Consider the following 23,524-nt stretch of genomic DNA (forward strand, 5'->3'; position numbering starts at 1 on the left):
AATAATGCAAAGCCCAGCAAGTGGAATACCCAATTAAACTTTAATTGGACACGCTTAGTGCGAATTACGCAAATGTGCAATAAAAATTCGCTTGAGTTGCTAATTTGCAATTGCATTAACGACCAAATGCAACGGAAAATACACATACAAAATATATTAATATGAACAATTAAAAATTATTTCAAGGACATCGTCTCAAACAATACATCATCAACCCCATTTCTTACGTTTAAGTTAACGTTTGCAAGCTAATTCAAAATATTTCTCAGATTCGTTGTTGATAAGCACTATAAAAATTATACAATTGCGGCTCTGGAAAGGCCCACGCCCACTCTGACGCCCACAAATTACAAAACCCTCTCATTGACGTCAGATAGTCGTGTGCAACAAACATAGTCGTCGCTAGGCGCTCGTTTGCAATCTGGGAAACTCTCGATTTGCTACTGAAACATCTTCATATTCCTAGAGCATGGGTAAGAGGTATCTGATAGTCTGTGCATTGAACACCTGTAGCTTAGTTGACATTGAACAGTAAAATAATGATTTGTTTTGATACATATACAATGTGTAATTTAATAAATTATTTCACAAGTCGATACTAAGACGCTGGAGGTCAACTGCAGCTTTAGATTGATAAGAAAATTTCCACTTAACCTACACGTCTTAGCATCTGCCATAATTGGTATTTCTCTACATTGTTTACGCTTGATTGCATGCCATTCTCATTGTCGTTTGACAGCAATTTATATAATACAGGAGGGTATAGTCTAGGGGGATGAGCAATATGGTTGCAATAAATGATGTAGTGGGTTGGAAAATTATTCATTCCAATCTTGGCAGCGCCTTCTCAAGAGAACCTCCAAACAATCTGCCATGCTATCTTATCATATACATTAAATATAATCGTAAAATGAGTTTATACAAATAGAATAGAAATAGAACATACGTAAACTAAGTTAGTACCCATTTGTGCAAATATTTCCTAAAGTGCAATTTAATAAACTAAGTTAAGCTACTAAAGAATCGAACATTATTACTCAAGCTTGCAAGTTCGTTTATTTTTATTAGGAAATGCGCTGCGCTGAAAGTCATTCCGTTTTCCAAAGCTGTATTTTAGATTATTTTTTTAATGTTTGGCAAACACGAAATAGAAAGACCAGCTGCGATAAGACAACGGAGGAAGGGGAAAGAAATGAAAAGAAAAGAAAAGAGAAGAACGGAAGAGAGATAAAACCGAGAAGTGCAATTTGTATCTGTATCTGTGGCTGTACTGAAAAATAGTTGACAACTGACGATGCACACAAACACATTGACACACTTTTATATATAACCACATATACATATATTTCTATTTATGTACATATGTATATCTCTGGCATGGCCTTGAACGTGAATTGCATTTGCGCTCGAAAAGCGAAAATGTAAAGGGAAAAAACAAACACCGAGCGAAATGTGCCAAAGCAAAAAGTTTGAACGCACACAGGCGCAATTCACAAACTGCATTTCCCACTCTCTCGCACTTTTTCTCTCTCGCTATCTCTTGCTTGCTCTAAAGAAGGCCCTCCCTTTCCAGCGAGGAACTAAGAATCTCAAGGTTACCGCATACACATACAAATCAAATCGCTCATGTGATGTGCACTCTATCGCTCTCTCTCTCTCTCTCTCTCTCTCTATCTCACTCTCTGTTCCTCGGTCTTTTTGGCTGATATGGAAAACTACCGAAAATAATTAAATTTTCAAATGCAATTTCATGTTTTTGGCTTCTCTTGCCATTTGGACTAATCCACCTGCCACACTGCACAGGTGCCTGCAGAAACATTTCCATTTGCAGCTACACAGGGCAAAAAGAATGAATGGATAAATGTATCATACATTGAGATTTCTTGAAATCTAGCTTATAATTGTAAGAATAGTAATGTCAATTGCATATCGATACATTTCATCAAAGTATTTACTTCTTAAGATGCCACCATTAGATGTTTTTAATTTTTTTCAGTGCACAAAGTGTATCGCATGTTTTCTGTCTACGTTTGCATCTTTCCATCTCCGCTTGCCAACAAATTCATTATCGCACAGATACAATTTTCAGTTTCACCGCATTTTTCCGTATTCTATTTTATAATTTTAGCAACAATTTCCAACAGCATTTTCCTGTGTTTGTTTAGCTAATAACGTAGGTGTGTTCAACTCAGCGGTTGAGGGTGAGTGTCCGTGTTAATTGGTTTTGAAAATAACATTTTACATGCTTAAAATGCATTTTGATTAATTGGCGCTGAAACTAACAAAGTTTATGGAAATCGCTTGCCATTTTTGGTTGCCCCGTTAACTGAGTTATGATCGAGAAAAGTTATTAGCTTTGCCATTAAAATACCAATTGGGTCACAGCAATTTCCTTCATCAATATGAGAAATCGGTACAATATTGCTCATACGCCACGTTGCCAAGCCGATTCCAGAAAATGTGCAATGGTCTTTTCGTCAGGGGAAGTGTTTGTAGAGAGCACATACACATAAATGGCAACTCCCACACCCAAAAAAGCGCTATAAACCCCCAAATGTCAAAGTTGAATGCACAATATGAAAGGCGATGTGAGCTAGGGAAATGCAAGAATATAGTAAATGCAAGTGAAATTGAAATCGAAATGGGACTAGGAATGAAAATGGAAATGGAAGTGGGTATGAAACCGTGAGTCATTTGGCACACTTGTCCGTCCAGTGCAACGACCAACATATGCTGCCCATTAGCTTTACAGTTGCATAAAAGCCAGAGGGGCTCTCATTTTTCTGTTTCCCGTTTCTGTTTCTGTGTTCCTGCTGCAATAGGCGAAACATGAAAGCGAAATTTCTGGCACATATTTCACAAACATCGACTGCAGACAACGCGTCGCAAGTAGCGATGAATCATTTGCCCTCTATATACTGGTGTACAGCCAATTCACCACCCTCACACAGCTGCACTTTTGCAAAAGCTCTCTCTTTTGCTCACTGTTCCATTCCACGGCGTTTCACACGCATACACACACACAAGCAGAATGAATCCTTGTAGCATATATTTCAAGTTCACTGTCAAGGTCACCTACTACAGTCATGCGCTGAAAAAAAGGGGAAGGGTAAGGGCGCTTGTTGCAGCAGCAGCAATAGCAGAAGCAAAATCGACAGAATCAGCAGCTACCTACACAGTGCTGGCGAAATGTTGCCCTCCCACTCTGCCACAGTTTTCCCCAAAGTATACACATTCTATAATAGATGCGCTCTAAGCTCGGTCCGCACAGCAAGCACTATTAGGAAATGTATATTTTCGCAGGGGATATAAATACTTTTGTTCGTTTAAAAATGGTTTACAGGCCAGCAACTGATTTCGAGCAACATTGAGCACAGCCCAGGATTATTTTTAAAAGCAAATGACATTTTGGCCATACTCGATTATCTTTTTCCTATTTAACATTTTTTTTTTAAGTTTTTCTTGAGTTTAGTCGATTTAAAACTCAGGAAAGCAACATTTGAATTTTCCGAAAAGTAATTTTAAAAAGGATCATAAGAATTTAATTAATAAAAATAAAGTAAAGTAAAAATCAGGTACTTTTCATAATAAATTTCTAATGTTCATTAACAAATGTTAAAACAACAACTTTTTTATTTCAATCCCGTTAGGTATTCTGTATGTACTCTTAAATATGTAGACCCTTTCTAATTTTCTTTGACAACTTCTATTCGTAACTAAATTCACTCGTAATCCGTAATGAAATTTTGTTCATTTCCCCACAGTGTCAGCGATAGAAAAGTTTCCAACGCTTTCGCAGAGTAAACTGGGCGCTAACAGTTGGCGGTAACTGTGTTTGTGGAAGTGCAAGCCATGGCTGTGTGTGTATCGGGCGAGTGGTTATATATTTGTATATGGGGTATATATGTACCACCATATAAGCTTCGGAGTGCGCCAGTGCAGTCGCATGTGTGTATTTGTATCCGTATCTGTAGCTGCATTGGTATAGCCCGACATGCACTAACATCTGTTGCATATATCCGATGATATAGATACAGATATGTACATGAATCGCCAGAAATATATTTACCTGAAAATATGCGACCGTTACAAAGTGCCTAGGTATGCAAGAGTTGCACTTAGCGCATTTAATTAAATTAAACAATTAAACAAACATGGCGGGCAGTGTTCTCTCGGTCTCTCGCAAAACCAACACATACACCAGCGGCCCCAAACAAATTCAATTAAGAAATTAAAATCGAATTGCCAGCTTGTTTGTGCTACTAGAAGAGAGAACCATGGGTGAGCAAAAGAGATGACTGCAGCAGGCGAGAAAGAGACGAAACCACACCCTGTGTGGGGATGCAGATTTGGGGGGCTGGCTTAGCCGGTGGAAAATTGCAGCAGACACACATTTGTCAATCGAAATCGAAATCACATGCACAAAGTACATATGTATGTATGTACATAGGTATTAGAAGGTCCCACCCACGTCAGAAATACATATGACAGCAAATATCCGTACACTTTGCAGGGCCAGTAAGCCAAGTAATTATTGTATTTCCCTCCTATCACTACGAGCATTTTGTGTTGCAAGCGGCAGTTAGTCAATAAATGCGCTAATTATATACAATACATTTCGCTGCCCAGGCCCAGAACACGAACCGAAAAGCCCAGAACCAGTAGATACACAGCGCACTCAGTGCATCCATATACAGTGGGCAACCTTGGGGGAGAATCTTTACAAACAATTTTTGTTGCAATCAATATTAATAAGGTGTTATCCAATCTAGGTGGGAATTATAAGGATCTGCAAATTTCTTATTTTTTGTCATAACTCTAATCTTCCTATTGGGTAAAGATCATTTTTAAGTACCACATGCAATGGTACAGTAACCCTGCCGCTCATGACCAGCTTTAGCGAGGGACCACTGTACCAGTGCGGCAGTAAGCGAGGCGCGTCAGGGCAGACTGCACAACTTAAACTACAAGTACATGCCAAGAAAGGCAAAAAGGGATGCCGTTGGGGAAGGGGTTGGGCCAGAGGGAGACGGCGATAGAGAGGGCGAGTGAGAAAGCGAAAGGGGATCAGATGAGGAATACCTGCCTATGTGTGTGTTACTGCGAGAGAGCTGCTTACTTGCACTTACACTACCACCACTTCAGGCTGTGCTCTCTCCTCACTTTATTACATAACATCCTTGAACTTGAGCTGAGCTTGTCAGAGTTTCCTTTTCAAATGCAATATGTATGCAAGTACATATATCTGTGCATTTTAATTCTGGCAGCAGGACGCGCAGCTCCTTTCAATACATACATACATATGTACGTTGCTTTCTTCTAGTCCCCATTCTTCTCTTCTCCCACACTTTGACCACTTCGTTTCTTCTCTCTTCGCTTCGGAAGCTTTCGGGCTTTAGCGGCGACAACGACAGCTCTGTCATTTTCTGCTGGGCTGCGCGTTGGCATTGAAAGTGTGGCAGGCGAGCTGCCAACAACGCTCCATTCCTAGAAAATTCCCAATCGGAAGCAGAAGAATTCTGAACACAGCAAAAAGTACTGCATATAATACCCACCTCAAAAAAAACAATCCCTACATTATTTGTTACAAATTAGACACGCAAATGACATCAACAGCGAAATTGAATCCGTTAAAAACCAACCCATTCAAAATGGAAAAGCAAATACAATGCAAAATAATTGGAAATTAATTGTGCCCAATTCTACGTGAAGTGCGTGTCATATCACAAAAAATCGAAGATAAACACACGAATTGGTAATTACGCCAAACATAAATTAAATCCTTTTAAGTGCATTCTATTGTGTGATTACAAAAACTAGGAAGTAAATAACGAAATTGATATAAGAATGCAAGCGCATTTCACAACTATTTTAAATACGTGCCTCAAACAAGTGAGTTTTTACATGAAGATACAAGAATTAAAAAGCAATTAGAAGAAGTCGGTGAAGCAATAAATTAATAAAATATCAATTGGGATCATCAAAGGTGAGCATTGTTTTACAAAGTATTTAAAACAGTCAGCCATTTCGTCATCCATTTTTCACTTACTATATAAACTGCATACATTTGTGATTTTATTTTGTTTAGAAATAGTTTTTTGTTTCCTTTTATTATCAGTATCTAAAGTTCTAAAGAACCAAATCATTCCAAACCCAGTTAAAAATGTCCATGTACTCTTATTCCTTGTTCGAACTTTGAAAGCTCTGTAAAGCTTTTCGGTAGGATCAAGGGATGAGGATCTCACAGTCCCCCCGAACCCTTGAAATTGTTTTTCAGCCTTTTGTTTTGTTTTGCTTCGGCTAGAAAAAGCGTCGCAATAAAAACAGGAATTCGCAAAAAGCAAAAGTGAGTTGCAAACACAGATAAAAGTGCGCAGATACAGATACATTTTAGGGATGAGAAATGAGGGGAGGAGAATAATGAATGAAAGAATGGTGGAGAGTGGAGCAAGAGCTGGCGAGAGAGCCAAGCCAGTTTGAAGGCCACTGCGAAGAGAATCACATGTGCCTTTCGGGTTTTCGATGAGGGGCAGTGTGGGGCAGTAGGGCAAAAGTAGAAGGCCCAAGAAACAGGAACAGGAAGAATCGAAAAAACTTGACGAAACATCACACTGTGTGAGAGAGAGAGGGCAGAGAGTGTTCTGCCAGTAGATAGAAACTCTGTCGACGTCGACGACGACGCTGGCAGAGGCTGCGCCGCGGCAGAGGCGAGAACTTTCACAAAAAAGCGGCGACATTGAACAGCGGTGCCTTCAACCGATCGCATTTGTTGCCTGTGCACCCAAGCACAATTCAATAAATAATTCATAAAGATAATCAAAAACCCAAATATAAAACTTAAAGAATTAAAGTTCGCCTGAGAATTAAGTTTGCTTCGTGTCCGAAAAGTGACGCATTAATATCTTGTCGGAAAATCCGTTTTTCTGCCCTGAGAAAATCCGAACAAAGTGCATGTTGGAAAAACAAAAAGTATCGGCAAACACAGACACAAAAAGAAATGTGGCAAAAAACAACAGAATGTGAGTAAACTGAATTGCGTCGTAGTTAACATTTTTTCGACGGCGTCATCAAAGGCAATTCGCCACCCCCGTCGCGTCCCCCTCACCCACCGCTTTCCGTGATTGTGGAAAATACAGTCAACAATTGCTAAAAGCTAAGTTTTAATAACAGGGGCGCGCCGAAAAGGGGATGGGTAGTTTAGAATGCGTAGTACCCATTTAAAACAGCATTAGGTACTTAATTTTGTTGCAACGTAAGCCAGTGTTTTTCAATCTAGGCATTTATTAGAAATATGTCTATATTCTTTAAAGAATAATCGCTAACCCCGACTGGCAAAAAACACGCATACGCCCCTGTTTGCAAAAATTCTCTCTCTTTCAGACACACACACACACACACACGCACACAATGACACTCAATGTGTTTTGGCCATCTCTCCCAATCATTTGTTTTCCTTTGCACGGAATTTGCAGAAATATCAAAATTTATTTATAACATAAACAACACAAATTAAGCCAACCCAAGAAAAAATACATAATCGCGAAAAAAAGCCACAATGGCAGCGAAAATAAACAAAACAAATGCGAAAAAGCTTCTAAACAGTTCCGTTTATACATATACAAGTCAAAAGAAAAAACCAAAAACCAAACGAAACCCAATCGGAATTTGGCCAAAGGGAATTATGATTCTGAGGAACTTTGCGCGAAAAGATGATGGCTCTATTTGCGTGAGTGTGTGTGTTGCCATTTTGTTTGTCAGCTTCCCAAGTTGTTTATGACTTCACTCGGCAAAAACAATTAGGCACTAATTTGCTGGCAATTGTCGCTCATGGAATCGCACTCTCCATCGGTTCTGATTTTGATTTAATTATAAACAAATTGAAAGTTTAAAACAGAAATACTTACCAGCGTGACAGAAAATGGGCTTGTAGACAAAATTCAAGCCCTAAAACTAGGCATAACAATTAAATTTTACTAAGCGTATAATTGTTGAATATCAAAGTAACTACTCTTTAGATACGCCTTTGTTTTATTAGTTAGATTAAGAGATCGACAATCGGTTGCCTTATATAACTTTATAATGCATCTATCAATGTAATGGGTCGTAAAAAGCGTGCTTACTACCAAGCTGTTCATGGAATTGCTGAGCATTCGGATAACTTGTAGATTTACGATCGGTCAGTAATCAGCCTGTTGATTTCCGATTGCATCACGTGTCATCAGCAGATCGGCGCTTCTATGTGGCTCGTATATGTGTGACTCAGATTATCTATTGACACACGATCGGCCCATTGCGGTAAGCATCTCTGTGAAATTATAAACTTCAGTTTCGTAGTCAATCAAGATCCAAGTGCAATTTCCCGGCATTCCCCTACCCGCCACCACCTTTTCACAGTGAAAAACCACAGCCAAACCTACACAATGCGATATTTTTGTATCTGAACTTGACTCGAGTTTAGCTTTGCGTGCCGCTTTTGTTTGCACAAGATACGAGTTCATCGATGTGTGCATCTGCATACGTATTCGTGTGGGTAAATGGGATTTCGAAATTCGTTTACGTAACTCTCGCCCCATCACCGCACAGCCCACACTCATTACGGAAGCGGGTATGTGGATGAAAATGGGAATGGGATGGAATGAGTTGGGGCAGGCAAAGTCATCTTCACGGTACACAGAAAGGAAAATCATTGGAAATCGATGGGCTGATTACGATCTGTGACACAGCAATGATGAAATAAAACTATTTTCAGTTTATATTTCAACCAATTGCACTTATTCAAATCCAATTTAGCTTTCCTTTGAATAGTAAGTGCTTGAATATTATCTATCAGAATTCTTTGCTTTTGATAACATTCCAGCTTACTTATCTACAAATTATTGAAGTCAACTTAAAGTACTATCTAATTTAGTTCCCCAGACATAGTCGATGATCATTGCGTATACGTAATATAAAAGTAATATGTTGAACAATCAAAAGGCTGATACATTTGACCAAACAAACATTTTCCACATTATAAATAAATCTACCAACTGCTTATAATCGCAAATTATTTACCATAAAGGATTCAAGTTTCCTATATAGATTGTTATGAATTCCGAGAAAAATTTATTGTTTAGGAGATTTTTTTTCTGTGCACTTTTAATTGCCTAGTGGCGTCATTTGTATGCGAGTTCAGAGGGCATCTATACCCTATTTGGGGATGTTGTTAGAAGGGGTGTATTTTTTAGGAGGGAGGTACTGTGGTGGGCAGTCTAAATAAGGTTAGAAGAAGATGATGCCTCGGCCCAGGTGTTCGCCATATTACGTATGCATCAAGTAAGCTGCAATGGGCAACACAGAGAACGAAAAGATGTCCATAGAGAGTTATGCAGAGAGAGTAACACACACACACAAAAGCTCTGTCGACGTTCGTTCAGTATGTCGCTCTCTCTCTCTCTCTCTCTCTCTCCTCTGCTTGTATGCGTGTGTGTTTTTCAAGTTCAAGGTTAAGATACTAGTTGTACATAAAGCACTTGGGCCGAGAGTTCGAGCGAGCTGGCAATACGTAGCTGTCATAGTGCTGTGCTGTACCCAACTGCATTTGTGTGCGTCAGTGTGTGTGTGGCAAACCAGTTTGGTGAGAAAGAGACGCCTACACGTGCGGCGGCAAACAAAGAGGAAGCAAAAGCAGCACAAAAAGCAAAAAGCAGAGGAACCAAATACAGCGAAAGGAGAGGCGAAAAGTACGAACCATAAAAACAAAAAGCGGCGGCGGCAAACATCCACTGGCAATCGAATAAAAAGCGAGCAAACATCAGGCGCTCTCTTTCGCACACACAGTGTGGTCTCATCTACACAGAAAAAAACTGTAAGCCACCAGTAAAAAAATTTGGACAAGGAAGGTCTTGAAATGAGAAGGAGGAAGGATATGATGACAAATATGATGAAATATGCATTTCAGAAATGTGCACAATTTTTTATTGTGTAGCTAGAGTTGATAAAGTTGATTTCACCGCTTTGCGACACTTATTCGCACTTATTATTGCTCTATGCGTTTTGCCTTTCAGTTTTATTATCTTTCGCGCGAACACACACACACACGAGGTATATACCGTGGAGCTTTAATTGAATTGATGTTGATGATTACGCTGAGTGGCGACTGCAATCATCACCGCCTCCCCCTGCCCTATCAGTCCCCTTTCGACCAGACTGACTACCTGCCAAACAAAACGAGAATTTCTGTTGGCCATTTAATTAATCGGCAGCGTGTTCTTAGTTAATGGACTCGTAGCTCAAACGGTAAAAAGAGCAAAAAGCTGGAACTTCGATCCCCCCAAACCTTGAAATCGATTCCGCGCATAGCTCAAAATATTCCACTGACCAAGAAGAATGTCAATTACTTAATTGTTTATCTAGTTTAAAACCCCATTACCATGTGTTTTAAAATGAATTAACCACTAAGATGCGGCTAAGAAACTTAAATAGGCAATAAACCATACATTATGGTTTTATGCAACTTAATCTGTAATTTTTTCGAATTAAATAGACATTTTTCTGTCTACACCCATGGCACATAGCACATAAATAGCACCTTAAACTAAATTCCATTATGCATAGTGGCGAGTTCGTTGCACCAGCTGTGCAATATGCAATGTGCATTGCACTCGAAAAGGCCTTGAGTGGGCGCTCATTGGGGTGGAGAAACAACGAAACTGGCAAACCTAGGAAATATATGTATATTCGTTTTCCCCCGTGTTTTAAAACAGGGTGAATCACGCAGCCACACAGGGAAAACGAATGCTTTAGGTTTGGTAATTAGTAGAGATACACCCAAGTGGAAGAAAAAGAGTAACTCTACGACTTTTTCATATGTATCTTGTGCTATTCAGCGCTTCGTAGAAAAATATTTATTTAAACCAAACCAAAGTGGTTAAAAATGTTTATTGTGTAACATTTTCAAATTTAAGCATTATATACATGTATGTATGTATGTTTATACCGACTGCTCTTTTATCTAGAATTGTATATTTCAAGTGCCAGTTGTTGTTGTGTGTGCAAATTTCGGCTAAAATTGCGCCCTCATAAAATGTGCAAACGAATGGCACAGCGAAATGTTTGTTTATAAACGGACCAATATGCCACGGAATCGATAATGTTAGCGTGCATTTTATCGATGGTCTTCTAAACAAAAATCTCTTTGTTTGTTTATTTTTAGGGTGGCGGCGAGCTGCGTCAGCATGGAAATTTAATTAGCGACAGTTCAGTTCAGCTGAGCGGCGATAAGTCGAAAGGATTGGATGGCACACAGTATCGCCCACTTGCCCGACCCCTGCAGCCACCCACCACCACCCACCGCGGCACGATGAGGGCAAGGGGATGGAGGAGATTTCGTTGATTTTTGCATGACGACAGCAAAAAGCGAAAATGCGGAACAACAATCGAAATGCAACTGCACGGGTGTGTTGGTGTGCGAGCGAGTCAGCCTATATGAACCAGACATGCGCGCTCTCTCTTATCGACTTGAACTTGAAAACTTTTTACTGCCGGCAAAACGAGAGAGAGCGGATAAGAGAGAGAGAGAGCGCGCTGAACAGGTACGTATATGGGTGAGTGTTTTCCATTGATTAAGTTAAACAAAAACAAAATCAGAGCTGAGCGCAAGCTTCGCTCCCGCAGCTTTTGATTTTCGCGAGAGCAGACAGCAGCTTTTGCGTGGGCGGCTTAGGGCAGCGCAGTCGACGTCGCTGCCGGCGCCAGCCAACTGTTTGCTGTTTTGTTGTAGGCACATACTGTTGCATACCTAAGGGGATAGGAGGTGAAGTAGCGGGACTGGACGGCGAAGTGAGAAGTGGGAAAACGGTAGGTGGAAGGCGGGTGGCAGTGGAGGAGGGGCGTGACCTCCACCTGTGCGAGCCCAGCTGCAGCTTCCCCGTTGGGCAAGCTGGCAAAGTTTATTCGGTGACGAGCGGGCGACCGATGAGGTCAGCATCACGCATACGCCTAGTTATCCCCCGTGTGCCAAGTAGTATCCTGTTTGCTGTTATTTTCAGTTCGTTCGCTTGTGAGTGTCCGTGTGCGCTTCGTTCCAAGTTCATTTTAAAGGCGCGTCGCCCTAGTGGCAAAATCAGGTGTGGAGAATTGATTAGCACACAGCCCGAAAATGGGAGAAAAATACAAACAATATGGTCGCTGCGGTGTGTGTACTTACATAAAATTCAAGTCAAGTGACGCACGCCAGCATATGGCAATTAAATTTGAATAATTAACCAGCTGAGAACGACACGAACGGAGCTCTCTTCGACACACACACACACACATACACGCACACAAACGGGCATACGGACAAACTAACACTAGCACTAGCTCAAATTTGCCATATGCAACACTCGTTGTTGTTGCTCTTATCGTGCACCTTGACCTTTCCACACCCATGCAGCAGTACGCGTGGGCAGCAGCAGGATATTGGATACACGCGCCCCATTTCGGGGGATCGGGGATATATGTATGTATGTATATATGTACATGTGCATGTACATATACACTCGGCTATATAGAACAACCCACAAGTCGGCTGGCAGCTGTTTGTAGCCGAAACCAAGGAGACGAGATGCACGACAAAAACACTTCGGTTATCACACTGAAAAGAGGTCCAGTTGGACCTGCGGAAGTGCAGATGGTTCAAGTGCAGTTCATTAAATATCCAGAAAAATTCAGGAAGAAACTCAGTTCAAATAGTGAAAAGGGATATAAATGGGTTCAGGTAACAAAATATAGTGCTCCCGATTTGTGTGGTAACCTATAGAAAAGCACAGAAAAGTCAGATAAAATTAAAGTAAAGTTAATATAAAATCTCAATTTTCTATAGTTTTTATTGCGCTTCATCTATTTAATGTTGTTTACAAATATACGGCATTTTCCAGTTCGTTATGCACTCAGAGTGCCATTGTATTTAGTTGTGAAATTAAATCGAATGTGATTCATATATGTTTAGCTCTCGTTTAACTAAAAATGTAAATTCAAATATACTACGGCTTATTTCGCGTTATGTTTAGCAACAAAAAGTTAGATACATTCAAAAAATTTGACTTTAGTGGCTCATAATAAACGAATGTTTAAAAACAAAAGGTGTGACTTATCGAGTGGAATAATTGTAAAACGTGTATTATAAAAGTGCAGCTAAATGAAACTGTCGCTTGCGGAAACTTTGTCTACAGCTTGGTGAAAAGCGGAAAAACGGTTTGTGTCTCTGCTGAGCTTTTTGCGAAAAGCGAATTTTCCATATGCAACTGCCATTGGGATACACCCTGTGCTCGCTTTGAATGAAATGCAAGCAAGTGAACACAGCTGGTGGTATCCAGTGGCCGTTTGGCATCCTTGCTGCACCACAAAACTCCAAGGATAACGAGAATGCCCCACAGAGAAGTTCATTACAGGGTAAGTGCGTATTCAGATCTACCAGTTTCCTGCTCAGGATAATACCATTTGTTTTGCAAGTCCAATTTATCAATGATTTTCATTTCGTTTACTCGTTTATTATATTTCGTTACGAACCTAATTTTGCCATACTAAAATGATGTTCGTTCTCTTAGCCATAAGCTTCAGTTCGAATCAACAAAGTATTCATTTCTCCCCCAAGAAAAAAATTTCAAAAACAATAATGAAAACAGTGAAAAGAGATAAATTGGAATTTGAATAAAATAATCTTAAGACTTAAGAATCGTTTAAGAAACTAATCAGTGAGAAGACAAAAATTGCATATGATTATACTCAGCATTTTCTTGTTACACATTTCTCTGAATAATTATAATTTCGCTTTTCGTTTGGCTTTGGTTTTTTCGCTTGCTCCGATTTTCTTTTTGATTTAGATGTATTTTATACTATCCACGCACATCGGCCGATTTGGGATTTGGGGCTCCGAGGTGCGATTATGGGCGCATCGAATGCAACGCTCTGAAAACTCTTGAAATCATTAATTGTGCCCCGCACAAATAGCAAACCGTCCGTAGTAATGAGGGAAATTTTTAGCGATCTGCTTTAGAAATCGCCGAATGGCTGGCACAAACAATTAAAATGATGTTCATGCTGCAAATTGATTTTGTTTGTTTGTGATTAATATAACTATATTTATTTTCGCCCGATTTTCTGCCTCTGTTTTCGCGGTTTTCACCCAGTCGCGTGTGCACTTGTGCTGCAAAACGAAAGCAAAGCCATTTGGCATTTTCTATTTTCGTTTCGCATCGCCTTTTCGGCCCACACACCACTGCGCACACTGGCAACCGAAATGCGCTGCGAATTGAATTTGGCCAAGATTTGTTGTTCTTGGTCCGAACCGCAAACTGCAGCTGTGCAAAGACAATGCAACGGCAGAGGCAAAGGCAAAGGCAACTTGATGACATTATTTCGACATTTGCCTGCTAGCCAATGCAGACACTTTTGTCACTTTTGCATTTCAAATGACCGTCAATTATCCTTTGTCGACACTCCCCTTTGTCTTTTCTCGTTCTTTTCTCCCTTGAGGTCAAGGAAAGCGAAATTGATTTTCCGCCCGAGCGAATTTTCCCCCGTTTATTCCATAGTATACGCTTATATACATTGTGTGATAGTTGTGCATTTAAGAGTTTCTTTTTCTGCTTCTGTCTTATGCAATCGCGCTGGGTGACAGAACAGCAAATGATTTTTTCAGTCAACTCATAGAATGAAATCAATTTCTACCCTCTGGACTGGTCAAACAATTATCTGCAGGGTAATTAAAGCCACATTTGTTGCCACACTGTGCATTTTGTTCGCCTTTCGGTGACCTCATGACAAGTTTTATGTCGAAATTAGCTGGGATTGAAGTGCTCGCATATAAAACGCCGTCAAATTCAATAAAAAACGCTAATAATAAACGCCATAAAATTATAGACAATGGCCGAGCTGAGCTCTGCGGCTTACGCAATCCGAGGGATATAGAAATCAAGCTGTGGCTAATATATCATCGGAAATAACAAGTTTATGATAAACAAATTAAATCATTAATCTATGGTACAATTATAGATGAATGCGCTTTTTAAACATTACTCTGATTCATTCGTACAAAACAGTGGATTGCATTTTATTGGTATTATAACCAATAGTTTTTTTTATTAATTCTAAAGATAAACTATTTATCAAACAAATCTGTGCACTGCAATTTTACTTCGTCGTTCCTACCTTAGATGTTTTATATTTTGGTCAGTAGATTTGTGCATTTTCACATCCATCCATCTCCATACATATGTATGTACATATGTACATTCCACAAGTTTGTGTATATTTTTTTTGGGGGATTCATCAGATAGATTAAATTCATAGGGACTGTGTGCAATGTCGACTGTCGGCGCACTTGAAATCATTTATCGCCCAAGATCGTGTGCCAGCTCTCGTTTTATCGAACTAATATTATAATGACAGCAGGTCGTGCATGACGAGATTAACATTAACAATTGCGATACCAGCTGTTGGCCTCAGGGGGAACATTCGCGGTGGAAAAGCGGAATTTTCAATTTAAGGTTGACCTTAGAGCAAAATTTGATCGATAATTTCGCATAATTGTGGAATCTCTCCCACAAAAAAAAACCGAAAAACTAAAAAAACTGTGACACATGCACACGGACTCGCACGCACACAGCGAAACATCACCTTGAACATTAAACTGCAACTGTGCGAGGGAGAAAAAGATAGCCAGCGAGAGCGAAAGAGAGGGTAAGGAATAGATAAAGAGAGCTAGATAGTTTTTGTTTGCGTCATGTGCAACTGCAAAAGCTTTCGGTTTCCGCTGTTCGCATGCATGTGTGCGTCCGTGTGAGTGCGGAGAGAGAGCTTTAACCGAAAGCGCGCTCTCCTCGCTTTTTAGCCTTATCTCAGCTAGCTTTTTTGAACGGCCCGAGCAGCTGACAGTTGCGCTTCAGCATTAGACCAAAGTAGTTTGACTTTTTAGTTTTTAGCCGCGAAGCGAATAGTATATACGTGGCTCTGTGTGTGTGTGCGGTGTGTGTTGTGGCAGCTGCACTTGCAGCGAGAGACAGAAATACATTTCGTACAAAATTCCGCCCTGCATTTAGTATATTTCACCTTAGAGCGTCTTTGCCACACACACACTTGTTACCACTCACACACTGGCAAGCGAGAACAAGACACACACGTGGCCATCAAAGCGGTATCGGTTCGCGTCGCGTTTGGCCTAAAATTGTAACAGTTTTCCTTTTACAACAACGAAGAATACCAGAAGAAGCAAAGCCAAAAACGCAGCTGCAGTTGACGTCGACGCAGTGTTAGCTGCTGCCATCGCTGCTGCAGTCGCCGACGTCCGTTTCTGTTTGGCCCATTGCCGTTGGCCAGCTTCAGTGTTCATTTCCCCATCGAGTCGGCAACAACGAGCGGAAGTCGCAGAGGCCCACAGCCAACGAACAGTCGATCGATCCCCAGCTGAACAGCTGATTAACTGCGTACCCCCACCCCCTCCCGTCCCCACAACCCATAGTGTGATTTTGTACCCCTGGATTGCATAAACCCACAAGCAGAAACGGAAACAGCAATACACCAGCACCAACACTAAGCTAAACCCTCATCAAAATCCAAAAACCAAGCGGGTCTTGGCTTTTTCGGTGGCGTATACGTAATATCAGTCGACTAGCTGCACATCTGCCATTGCAATTGCGATTCTCTGGGCATTATGCAATGGCACAACAAAGAGGCACCCTGTAATTCAAGCAACAACAACACAAAAACAATAGAAGTGCAATGCGAACACATTTTCGCTAACTCACACACACATTGTCAAGCAGTTTTTTTGTGTGTCTAGTCGGGCAATTTGTTTAAAACAATCAGCTGCCTTTTTGCTTTCGTTCGCACAGCGGCAGTTTTAAATTTAGTATCGCTGCAGTCGCTTGTAACCCAAATTTTTTGCATCCCTCTCTCTCTCTCATTTGCTGTGCAAATCGTTTTCATCATCTTATATAAGAAATGAAGCTCAAAATACCCCGGATTTAATTGTGGAATAGGTTATAGACGCTTGACAAGTAAAAATCTTAATTAAAGCCCGACTTGCGGCGACTTGAAAGTGTGGATAAATTCAGGCAAGGCAATTAAATCGGAGGCACTTGCAATCCGAGAGCAACAACTCATACTCAGTCACTTGACCTTGCACAGTTTTCGCCATGCGAGCGCACAGTATGCAGTATATAGTACATATACGTACCGTGGGCCCACATACATATACACATGTACATATGTATGTGTAGGGGTACACACAAAGCAAATTGCAATATTTTGTGTAAAAATAACGAACAGACTTTTACATAAGGCCATCGTTTACATAGAGAAGCACAAAAATTTACACACAGTCGAATCGCCATTCACCTGCTGTGGTGTGCGTGTGTGGATGTGTTATGTGGGTGGGTGTTATGAGGTCGATTTTTGTTATTTTTCCCCCTTACTCGTGTGGGTGGATGACTGAAAAATGCATTTGACACAGAAAACAGGCGTGCAAACACAAACAGATATAGAAGAGGCAGATATTTCCAAAGCCAATGCAAATTCAAAACGAATAGAAACCAATGAGGAATCAGCTTATCTTGACCAGAGAAATACGAAAATATTTCAGTGATTCATGGCGAAAATCCCCGTTTGATTGATTTGATGTCAAGATGAAGTGGCAAAAAAATACCAGTTTAAAGCTTATTTTAGCCTTCTGAAAATTGAACAAAAACTTATTTAGATGTTTTTGTACAAAATCCCTGCAGGTTTTTTTTTTTAAATAATTCATGCATTTCTCAATTGGACTTTGAAGTCTGTTTCGTCTTATAAACACAGAATGTTGAATTTATAAATAGCTATATACTTTGTTTTTATAAACATTTGCCAGAGTGCCGCGAATTTTTGTTGAATTAACAGTTGGATTTTGGACCTTAACTGATATCAGCAGCCAGAACCAGCAGACTGAATTTATCATCACTATATACGTAAACGTGTGTATTATGACATCATCGTTGGCGGCATTCTGTGATGGATCACTGACTGCCTGACATACGTATATAGTTAGTTAGCTCTACTTATATCGTCTTAGACCTCCAATTTGTCAGTATACCAGACTATAGTGATTAGCACTTGCTGATAAGCTAGATTTGTTCATATAGAGTTGAAAAAACCCAAATGAATCACGTGTTTTACACAACTATTTTAAAGTTTCGAAATATATTTTTCTTTAAATGAAATACGTACATATATATGGCGAAATGTTTGGTTGCCTTTTGGCTAACAGCAGCGACCTTCAGCCCGGACCGCAAGGTCGTTCGTGGTGAGATGAGAATGCAGCAGCCTGCAAACTACTCCGCATAGAGGTCGATCTGCCACCCAACGCTATGGCAGTTATATAAAGGGGAAATTGGGTCAGTGTTATGACCCAGTTTCTTGGAAGGATATGGAGTTGGATAGTAGGAAGCTAACCCCCTGCCATTTGCAGTTTGATTAGTTTGTAATGGGCTTTTTGGCACCTTCGATAATTACAATTGGATGGGCTTCGTGACGCCGCCTATTGATTTTTAGTCAGGCCGTCAGCTTATATATGTATATAGTATAGCCAACCTAGATAACTTTTGCCCCAGAGTATGAGTATGGGTATGGGCATGGGTATCTATTGGATACACGGCACCATCCATGGCCTGGCTGCAGTCGTGAGCTTAGCCAAGGAGCCAAAAATAAAAATTCTCTTTTGGCTGCGTGCCAATTGCAGTGCACATTGGATTCGCAAGGGTGTGGATTGGAGGGCGGTTCAATTGCAGGCGAAAATGAAAAGTGAAATGTTGCCATGCTAAAACCGAACCAAAAAAAAAAACAAAATAGCAAGGAGGCGAGAGGCAGAGCTGCAGGGAAATTTATCTATATTTATTTGCCAGAATGCTGACATTTATTAGCTTTTCCCGTTGAATTAATTCAAAAAGTGCTCTATAAATATGGCTAAAGTGCTGTCCGATGACAAATTTATGGCAGACTGCATAACTCATCTATTACCCACTTTCGAGCCATCTATTTCTTTGTGTGTTGCAACTGCAATGCACTCTTGTGTGTCATTTGCGCCTGCCACTTATTACATCACCGAGTAGGCAAGAAATACACGATAGGCACCCATTCGTAAGGCCTATAGCTTATGGCCTATTACGATGTGGGTCGACCTGAGCCTGCCTGCCTGCCTGCCTGTCTGCTGCCAACAAATCTTCACACAAACAAGCGCCCTCTCACAGACACTCGGCTTTATCGATGTCTTTTCGGCCAAGTGGCAGTCCGTTTGTTGTTCTTTGCCAAACAGTTTAAACTTTGATAAATTCAGTCGTCAGTAATTCAGGGAAAGTTTCTCAAAGTATCTGCATTATTTAGCTTTACCGACAAAAGTTTTAAGTTCAGATTCCTAGAAGGCAAATAAGTTCTAAAAGCAAAATCTGCATATTGCTATACATTTTAGATAGATTTCGATCTATTCTCCCTTCACACACATTTCCAAGTATCAAATGTTTCGATGGGGGACCTTCCCCCATTTCCCCAATTTTTCTTTCATACGCACGCAGCGCCGATCTTGTGATCTTTTGGAAGGTATCACGCCTTTAACGCATGACTCAGTTCGTGTTTTGTTCTTTTTAATTTTAGACGAACAAAACCAAAAGCTAAAAAACGTATGCTTGAATAGCGTTCGTCATTAGTTGGCTGCTGCGTCAATTGTTGGCTCTGTTATTTATACATATAAATGCCGCTGGGGCAGCCACGTAAATTGTGACGGAAAGCGAGATAATTTGATGGAATTTCTTACTTCCTAAGCTAATCGCACGGGCTACACATTTTCATATCGTTCTGTTGCCAGGCGAGCGATCGATTTCCGAAAATTGCTGACGAGAAACGCCCGAAATCGGAAATCATTCACAAAAATTTGTAGTCAGACCAAGGGCTGTCTTACGTTTTCGACTTGTCTGGCTGTTGTTGTTTTCCGTCTGCAGATAAAGAATCGAATAGCAAACAGTCCGCGTCTGTGATTACGTATACGCAGTGTTCGCCCACCGATAGGTTTCGCCTCCTTTGCGGGTGCGCGCGTGCTTCGGCCTACGAAATTTCATGGATGTATCTGTATCTGAGTCAGTCGAGTGTGTATTTAGCAGATAATAAGTGGCAGAGTCAGCGTGCGTGTTTTTTATTTTGAACGGCTGATCATGCGACCCAACGAAACGAAAGGCAGGGTAACGCTCTGTTTGATACACTTTCAATGGATATAGCGGCTTTATCAGTCATTTTATTTCCAAATTAAGTTTTTGTTGTATAGCAAAACTTGTATGTTGTCTTAGCGCATAGGTTTAATTGAACATGGGGATTCCACCTTCATATTTAACGATATTCTTTAGCTCGTGCAATTCCTGCTCGGCCAAGTCAAACCGTAATTTATTTAGGTAGCGTTAGTTTGGTAACACTTCGGGTCACTTCCGGTGACGACAACTTCTTCGAAACTCTGTTTTCTGGCACTGGCAGCTTTTATGACCCAGATAAAAGTAAACGTGTTGGCCAGCACGATGTTGGAAGGGGGTAGGGTCTTAGGAACCGAGGAGGGGCCAATGGTTCATGAAGTGCTAATGAAAAATGCTCAGCATTTGCCTAATGAAATTATAACTGAGCCACTAAGTGGGCCATAAAGAGGAGCGTTGAGCCAAGGGGGTATTGAGGAGAGAAGGTGTTTTGGGGCATTTTAGAAATTTTTCATTCAACTGCCAGGTCGACCATGTAACCCATTTAACGCACATGGAACCGAGCGATTTGACTGGCACATGGAAGCACATTTGGTTTCTTTATTCAGTTAACGCTTTGTAAGCTCATGAGCTAGCTTTTCATTTATCAATACACACTTGCGCACATACAGCGACACAAATGAACAATAATTTATTTAATTGCCCAAGAGCTCTTGTTCTTTCGAAATTAGAACACTCGCACACACATTGCACTGCTGGCTGGCACGCGATTAAAAACTAAATGGTTACACACACATTATGAATTTTACAAGCTAAAACTGTTTATTATCTGCCAGATATTTCAATCCAACTATATATGTATGTACGGGCATGTGTATGCATATGGATGACACATCGCGTATACGCAGCGTGTTCGTTGAGTTCCTTAATTGCGAAAATTCAGTTTTGCGTTGCTCTCCACTCGAAATATAATGGCTATGGATTTTGTTCTGCAATCATTGTTAGCATTGGTCTTGCTCCTTCACTTCTTGCCGTTTTTTGCTTGCTGGGCCCAATGCCTGCTCAATGTTTTGGCCTCGTTTTTGGATTTATTTTTTTCTGCTTATGCGCCACACCTCCGAGAGTTAAGTAAAAAGCAGCCAAGCAAGTCGAAATCGAAGGCTGCATTTGCCAAACTGTGCCTGTTTTGCCAGAATTCAAATGAATCTCTGCTCCAGAAAACATTGGGAACTGTTCACATGCGCTTTCAAAATTCGGCAACGGATTATTTTTTGAGCAATCAGTTTATAATCGCCCTTCTTATCTTATCTGCCCCTTGGAAAGTGGGTTGCCAGGGCATTTTCATTTCATTCCATTTCCGCCCAGCTCTTACCAGCTTAAATTACGCTGCCCGATGGGCCGGAGCATAAAAACTCAGTTCGATTGACATTTTGTGACACAAAAACGACTTGTATAACCGTTCGGCGATCGACGATTCACAATCATCGATCCGCATCGACCCACTTTGTGACACACACCCTTTTGGAGCCCACATACTAACCTTATCGCCCCGATCCGCCGCTGGCTAAGGTTTATCACTATCAGCTGCGCACCTTGGCACCTGCGACGAGTGCTTATCAGCTGTTTGGTGATCGGGTTCCCAGCTAGCTCATGGTTCATTGTACTCGGCTTCACAGTCCGGGTCACACTCCAGTTTCCACCGCACTTTTGTTCTGCATGAGCCCTCTTTTGTTTCTTTGGAGTTGCACCTTCGATTTCTGTTCTTTGTCATATCCAATCACCAAGTAATAGCCATCCAGGAGATCGATAGACTGCCCCACAGAAATACAATGAAAAACTTACGCCGCGCCGTGCCGAATATGATTTATGGTTTTTGTTTCAGTTGAAAATATATATATATACATATATAACGAGGCCTAACGATAAAATGCATCCTTTGAAGGTTTTGGGCTGCGTGTCAGGAGTGCATTTGCACTGAAACTATCTGAAGCATGTAAATGCACTATCTGGTACGACATTCCAGAACGTACAATCTTCCCGAATGCAGGAAAATGCGATAAATGAAATATGCAATTTTTGTGATAGTGTGAAATACTGATTCTCAAACTGATTTTTAAAAGAAATAGCAATAAATAAGTTTACTCTTAAGCTAACCACTTGTTTGTAAGACACTGTTTTTAAATAAAGAATACAATAAAATATGGAATATCTTCTATGAAGAGTTTTCAACTGTATATCAATACGATGTTGTTTTATTCTACTTTTTCTGCCAAGAGGGAATATTTAAGGGCAGCCAACACAATTAACCGTGGAAAAGCACCGAGATGAGACCTTCGGGAGCAAGGTTTCCCAGCCACGACATCGTGCAGCTTGCGATGACCTTGAGCGCTTCAACTCTAATTGGCACAATTATAATGATTGCAGTTGTGCCACGGAGGTTTTTAATTTGGCTTGCGCACACACTCGTCTATTACTTATAACGAAAATTGTTTATTTTGAAAACAAAAAGCTAACATTGCATATTTTACAGCGCTATGATTTTGACCACTCTTGCCACGCCCCCACCGCTGCCGCCCACAAGAGCTTTTGACGACACGCAGCGTAGCATAAAAAGCAGCATACCGTGGAAATCACCCCCCCCCACCCCATCACACATTGGCCAGAAGGTGGCGCTCGATGCGACAAAAAAGCTCCCCCAAAACTGAAGTTGGTCGCAAAACATCCGCAAGATGGTGAAGCTAAAGCGAATTTGGCTTCTGCACAAGATATTCAAAAGTAACCGTTACACACGACTATTCTCAATCAAGGAGAATTAACCAAATTAGTGAATTAATCCAAACAAGTATTCTTAATTGGCTATGCGCTTTGGCAGTGTGGTTAGCTGGTTGTGTAGCCAATTATTGCCGTTGACAATTCACAGCCACTATCTTCACTGCCGCCGCGACAAGCTAAAGCAACTTATAAAGGACATGGCGGAGGAACTGGCTCATAATCACATCGGATTGTCTGGAATCTCGTCTAGCACTAGGAAAGATTTTAGAAAATGTAGGACCTGTATCAGATGGTTATGGCAGTAGTTATCATATCTATAATCTATTAAAATATTTAAAGAAAATCATTCACAATACATGAATATATAAATAGCTTAAATTCCTTTTAGTCGGAAAACTTTAGTTTGGCAACTGCTCAACCAGACGCCTGAACAACGAATTAAGGATATCCAGATAATAATGAATCAATTATAAAGATTAACCCGCACTAATTCATGAAGAAATTAACAACAAACATATTTGCCATGCAAACGA

At 40.6% G+C, this 23,524-nt stretch overlaps 2 long non-coding RNA genes and 3 other non-coding genes across 7 annotated transcripts; all 5 read left to right on the forward strand.

Annotated features, from left to right (window-relative positions):
- Positions 1 to 5,514: 5,514 nt before the first annotated feature.
- On the forward strand, positions 5,515 to 12,659 carry lncRNA:CR45054 (long non-coding RNA:CR45054). Its single transcript, NR_125127.1, has 2 exons — positions 5,515 to 5,986; positions 11,195 to 12,659. It is a non-coding gene; the product is annotated as a long non-coding RNA:CR45054 (long non-coding RNA).
- A 600-nt stretch (positions 12,660 to 13,259) lies between these two features.
- On the forward strand, positions 13,260 to 13,351 carry mir-317 (mir-317 stem loop). Its single transcript, NR_048356.1, has one exon. It is a non-coding gene; the product is annotated as a mir-317 precursor RNA (primary transcript).
- A 2,543-nt stretch (positions 13,352 to 15,894) lies between these two features.
- On the forward strand, positions 15,895 to 23,490 carry lncRNA:CR43459 (long non-coding RNA:CR43459). 3 transcript variants are annotated; one of them, NR_133372.1, is made up of 1 exon: positions 15,895 to 23,490. It is a non-coding gene; the product is annotated as a long non-coding RNA:CR43459 (long non-coding RNA). The 3 variants fall into 3 exon arrangements; NR_048358.2 differs by having other exon boundaries at positions 15,895 to 22,436; NR_048359.2 differs by having other exon boundaries at positions 15,895 to 16,759.
- mir-277 (mir-277 stem loop) lies at positions 22,156 to 22,255 on the forward strand. Its single transcript, NR_048360.1, has one exon. It is a non-coding gene; the product is annotated as a mir-277 precursor RNA (primary transcript).
- On the forward strand, positions 23,070 to 23,168 carry mir-34 (mir-34 stem loop). Its single transcript, NR_048362.1, has one exon. It is a non-coding gene; the product is annotated as a mir-34 precursor RNA (primary transcript).
- Positions 23,491 to 23,524: the final 34 nt, after the last annotated feature.

Source organism: Drosophila melanogaster, chromosome 3R (assembly GCF_000001215.4).
Source record: "Drosophila melanogaster chromosome 3R".
Lineage (NCBI taxonomy): Eukaryota > Metazoa > Arthropoda > Insecta > Diptera > Drosophilidae > Drosophila > Drosophila melanogaster.